Source organism: Chinchilla lanigera, unplaced genomic scaffold (genome assembly GCF_000276665.1).
Source record: "Chinchilla lanigera isolate Chin_1 unplaced genomic scaffold, ChiLan1.0 scaffold00052, whole genome shotgun sequence".
Lineage (NCBI taxonomy): Eukaryota > Metazoa > Chordata > Mammalia > Rodentia > Chinchillidae > Chinchilla > Chinchilla lanigera.
The window spans coordinates 11617448-11623447 of NW_004955453.1; the positions used below are offsets into that span (position 1 = coordinate 11617448).

Here is a 6000-nt window from a genome sequence, read left to right on the forward strand (position 1 = left end):
GGTGAAAGAAAGGTCCAAAATCCATGGACACAATAGAAGACAATTGTAGATCCATCATATTTTTTTGGGGGGTGAAACCTTTTTGTTTTCATTTTGGATTCAGAATCACATCTCATTAGCTAAACCTCAGTGCTGCACATTGGAAACACAAAAGTATAAGACCAAACATTCAGGGAAGACTTTTGTAAACTGTTTTTCAAGATTTTATTAAGAGGTATCTAAGAGGACCATTCCAGTGGAAAAAGGGTTGGTTTCTAGGAGGACTGATTTGTGGGCTTCAAGGAAACTGAGGACAGTGGTCCAATAAGAATGAGGTGTCACATTAACGGGGCCTCTGCCCTTTGACTTGACTGCATGTAGGGATATTTTTAGGACCAGAACAAATCTGTTGCCTTCCCCCACAAAGGGGAGGGTTGTGTATTAAGAAGTGTCCATGATTACTGTTTTACAGTGAAGGCAGGAAATAATTCCAGGACGAGTCAGTAAGCAGAACACCTGCCATCCAACTGTTCGTTGTGTTTGTATGATTTTAAAGAAATGTTGCCCATATATTGTTTAAAATTTTGGGGATTTGGGTACCACCCAATGCAGAACAGATTAATTTCATGGTTTCTATGTGCATTTGCACAAATTAAAATATAAGTCCTCGCTTGATTTGTTTGAACTGTTTTCGTCAATTAGTTCTGTATGCAGAGCGAGGCAGACAGCAGTCTTCAGAAATAACCCAGTTGCTTCTGTATGTTGTTACCTTCAGTTCTACCCCTTTATTTTACGTGCATCAGTGTAACAGAGCAAATACCTGGCTTTAACTGTCCTTTATCAGTTTTCCCCCAGTGACAAATTCTGTAAATCCTACAGAGTCAAGATAAGTCTTTCTATGGGATTTTTTATTTCTAAATATTGAAGAGCAGTGAGCCCAAACTTTCTGTGGACAAAAATCTACCTTTCATCTAGACATTGAAGAGATAATTTTGATTTTTAATCTTTGTTAAAAAGTAAGACTTGATGAAAATATGCGGATCTCATATTTTAACAACTCTTAAAAGAAGTTATTAATGTCACAATAAAACCTTTCCAACAGCTAAATAATAGACACAAGAGACCAATCAATTGAGGCTTAAAAGGTGGGTGAAAGTTAACTTAGTTATCAGTTAAGAGCTAGGTCTCTTAACTTTAGACCCAATATCTTATATCCTCCCTATTTCCTTTAAATATAGCAATTAAAGCAAAAAATGGTGGTATAGGCCTGTAATCCCAGGACTCTTGAGCAGCTAAGGCAGAAGGATTGTAAATTGGAGCCCAATATGGGCAACTTAACAATTTGGAGACCCTGTCTTGATAAAAACGGCTGGGGATGTGGCTTCGTATGAAGGTCCCAGTACCACCCACCTCCATACCATTTAAGAGCTGAAGATATGAGTTTTGTAGAGCCTTTAAGGGAAAATAATTAAGCAGCTATATATTTAGATATTTTCTTTAATTCATTGCCTTATATAGTTTCCTTTTTTGTTTGTAGATGTATTAAATACTCTTTACAAATGCAGTTACTTCAAAAAATTAATTTTTATTCATTTACTAAAGATTAATTGGGTGCCCAGTAGGTGTTTATGTCCATGATAGGCATTAAGAGAGAAGGAAAATGAATCTGTCACCCATTGGAACTCCAAATAATCAGCTAAAGGTAATTGACATTTTTGTATAAAATACTTTTCCAAACATGATCTCATCTGAATTGGCCAATGCCATTGGAAATCCACTATGATTATTAGAGTTTGTAATGATATCATTTAATGACCTTTTTCATTATTTTGATAGTTGTTGAGAAAGAAGGTAGAAACTGACAGCCAATTCACAAATAGTGTCATCCATTTCTTCATCCAGGAATCAACAAATCCAAGAGTGCTATGTCTCAGACAAGTGCAGGGACATGGGAAAACTACTGTGTCATGTAAGCATTACACTGCACTCAGGAACTGCAGACAGATAGGAAACTAAATGCACAAACTATTACATGCAATGAAGGAATGAGACCAAAGGTATTGAGAGAATATTACAAGGAGTCCTGATTTAGTTTGGGCAGTGGAGGGAGGCTTCTCCAAGAAGTCAACCTTCAACAAAGGCTTCTACTATGTACAGTCATAGGCAGGCAGAGTTGGGGAGACCATGTGTGAAATGGAGGCAGGCAAGAGAATCCTTCACCCAAGGTACCGAGGGGTACCACTTAATCAGAGCCTGCAGATGTGGGAGAGTAAGGCAGAGTTATGCTGGGGAAATGGCACACAGCTTCCTGGATATTTTGACCACATCCTACAGCCACACAACATTCCTCAAGCACATGTCAAACCATAGGCCACAGGCAAAGAGAGGATCTGAAGTGTTAAGGTGTACAAGTGCTGCCTTTGGTTGTTGCTAGTTTCTCATCTTAGCCTTTTGGTATCATTGAGCACATTTTTCTTTGGACTTCCTCAAGGTGTACGGCCGATCTCTAGTCATATCACTCCTATCTGTTCCCTGTTTCTGTAACTAATGGGACCATCTCTAGTAATAACTGTTAGGGAACAGCTTGCATGAGTCAGACAGCTGTGAACAGTAGTGGGCTTCTGGATAAGATAGGATAAGAGAAGATAGGATAAGAGAGTTTTCTTAGTTTTGACAAAGATGCCTAGAGAAGGACAGAACACTCTTCAGTAAGAGCAGTAAGAATACATAGGTAGGTATCAATTGCACCTTGATATCTTTCCTTCTTGCCTTCCTCTTTCTTTTCCTTCTTCCTGTCTTCTTAGCCATTTCTTCCTTTGTTTCCTCCTTTCATCTCCCTTTCTTTTCTATTCTTTTTAAAATTTTTGTATTTAATAATACATGTGTGCAGTGTGCGATGATTATATTCATCATGGACCATTGGTACCTGTACACAACACATCTTAACCCCTTTTGCATTCTCTTATCTCCACTTCCACCCTCTATCTTTTGGTAGCCTTTCCATTTGGGAAAGATCTACGTCATTGTTTCCTATAATCTTTTATTTTTTCTTTGATTTATTTATACTTTGGGTTTTTCATATAAGAGAAATCATGCAAAAGTTCAGATTAATACTTGTAAAACAAATACCCGTGTGATCTTTATCCAGGGTGCAAAATAGAATGCTGCTAGCACTCTCCACACTCCAGCAGCCCTCCCTTGTGTAATCTCCTTCCTCCTACAACAGACAACCACCATCTTACTATAATATCCTATTATGAGATTATGCAGCCCACATACCTATTATGGCATTTCTGTTCCTTGCTTTTCTTTGTAGGTTTACCACCTAGTTATGTGTGCTGTAAGAATAGCTTCACTTGGTTTTGAATTTTATATAAGTGGAATAATAATGTATTGTGTTCAGTGTATTGTTTATTGTGTCTGGTGTATTTTGATTCACCTTATGTCATTAAAATTATGAATTTGAAAATAGCACCCAGATGTACCAATTTTTATTATTTTGTTCCCTCTGTTTTATCATTTGTTTGTTCTCTTTTCCTGTGTATAAATAATTATTTTGAACCATTTTAGAACAAGTTACATACACCATGGCACTTCACTGATAAATATTATAGTGTGTATTTCCTAACAAATAGTGATATTCCTTTATAAAATCATAGTACAGCTATGCATTTCATAAATGTACCTTGATATGATGCAATCTATTATTCATAATCGAATTTTTTACTATGTAACCTAATAACTCTTTATAGTCTATTTTCCATGCCAAGGGAAGGTTTCCCTTTCATGGGAGACCCCGTCTAGGGTGAGTTTGTGAATTTGGTGGTCATGTCTTTTATTTTCCTTTACTCTGGACTATATATTTAAAAATAAGTTATTGACTTTTGTAATGAATACATTTTCTCCTTGTTAAATGGAATATACTTCATTCTGTGTTTGACTGAACATTATTTCATAAGAAATATCCATACTGTATTTTTTTGTTTGTTTGTTTTTATTCCGGTATCAGGAATTGAACTCACAACCTTGTGCTTGCCAGGCGCTGTGCCGCTGAGCTAAATCCCCAGCCCCCATATTGTATCTTTTGTATTTTCTCATTTTTGTTATTAAATAGTGTATGTAATACTTTATGCATAGTGGCGAAAATGCAGCTGTTATTAATTATTTTACACATGGGTTTGTAACTTTCATTAAGGAGGGAGATAAACTGGGCTATTTTGAGAGTGAATTATCAGTGCTGGAGGAAAATCTAGCCAGCGGATGGACAGGGTCATACTCAAATTTACTTGATAGAGAAGTTACCTGAGTTACCTGATGATGAAATTATGAGCTAGGAGAAATAAACGGTCCCTGTAGGACTGCAAACTCAAACCCATGGCATGATAGTAATCACAGTCCTAAAGCTTCAGTGTTAAATAGCTGTTCTGAAAAGAAGCAAAATTATCAGTCACCGAAGCCATTGAATTCAGATAGGGGGTATTAGGATGTACAGTTAATTGGAAAATGACTAGTGATGGATAAACCTCAGAAGGTCTAATATTCAGGGATGCTTATGTGAGTCTTTAAAAAATACTTTTAATCAAATGGACCCAAATCCTTTTGGTTAAACCCTTTTTCTCAATTACTAGTTCTCTTTCTACTTAAACCAACCAGAATTCATGTTATTTGCTCAGCTCCCATCAGGATCTCCTTTCTTGTGTCTGAGAATGGTCTTCTTTGTTGATCCTTCACTTTGATGTCTGTACAGGGTTGCAGCACATGACGACTTTTACGATAATAACCCTACATTTGAGCCAAAAGAATTCCAAAGACTAAGTTTATACCAGGAAGTGGTTTTAACCTTCAATCTTCCATGTTCAGATTCTGTATTTGTAACTTGCTGTTTTGAAAAGGTAGATCCTTGTAAATTTAATATGGATTTATTTCCAATTGTCTGGTGTCCTACTAGCCTTCTTCGTGATGCTTTTCCATTGATTTTGATGGTAGGATCATAGACATATTTGCTATTTTCTAGACTACATGTGTCCTAATAAGAAATAGATTGCTGATTGTTGAAAATAAAGGTTGGCCCTGTGCTAGGTGGTTCTGACCTGATGATTCTCAGAAAGATATTAATTGAGGGATTAACTGGAAGATGAGGATTACCACAGCATTTTGATTATAAATAAAAAATTATGCTTAATGATATGCTAAAGCTTTGATTACCCTTAGAATTTCAATTGGTGGACAGGGATAATTATATGTATATATATATGTATATATATATGTAAAACTTTTTGTGCTGGGGTGAAAGGAAGCTGAAAAAAAATTATTACTTGACGATAGCAGACAGGCAAGCAAAAGGGTTTTCGTGTCCAGATGACTCTCACTGAGAATAATAAAATGTACGTTCAAACAATGCAGCTATACAAAGGTATCAGATTTCAAGAAAGTAAATTTTGGGGAATTAAGGAATTTCTGGTGAATAAGGTACAATAAGAGGAAGTATAAAATTCATGAGCATGAAAGCAACTGAAGAATGTAAGACACCATAATTAAAGCTCAAAGAACCGCAGTCCTTCTGAAAAAGAAGAATGTAGGATTTAACAAGAATAGTATGTCGATAATGCTGGAGAATGTGGGGAAAGCTACTCAAAGATCTGAGGGACAACACAATCATTCTTGAATCATTGTCTTGTTTTCTATTTCAGACTGATAGAGGCACAGGAAAGTGCGGTGCAGAAGAGAAAGAAATAGAACTCCCTGAAACCCTTGTAAAGAAATGGACAGAAATGATCAAAATTGGTAATTGTTAGTCAATGACAGTGGTTGTGGGGAGAGGGGGTAAAACAGTTTCTACCTAGAGCAAAATAAAAATTTACAACAGAAACTAAAAAGACATGCTTAAGAAAAGAAAAGCCTAAAACAGCTGCAATGATTGATTTTAAACCATCAGGTTAGTTTCTTAAAGGAGAAAATCCACTGGGAAGAATGAAATTGTTTTTTAATAATGAACTTTCTAGACTTTGGTTAGACAGATGG

At 36.2% G+C, this 6000-nt stretch overlaps 1 long non-coding RNA gene across 1 annotated transcript in view; it reads left to right on the forward strand.

Annotated features, from left to right (window-relative positions):
• LOC106149774 overlaps window positions 1–5744 on the forward strand; it is a 43487-nt gene extending 37743 nt beyond the window's left edge. Inside the window, exon 3 of the long non-coding RNA XR_001236144.1 lies at window positions 5670–5744. This is a non-coding gene — a long non-coding RNA (uncharacterized LOC106149774). The remainder of the gene's footprint in view (window positions 1–5669) is intronic.
• Window positions 5745–6000: the final 256 nt, after the last annotated feature.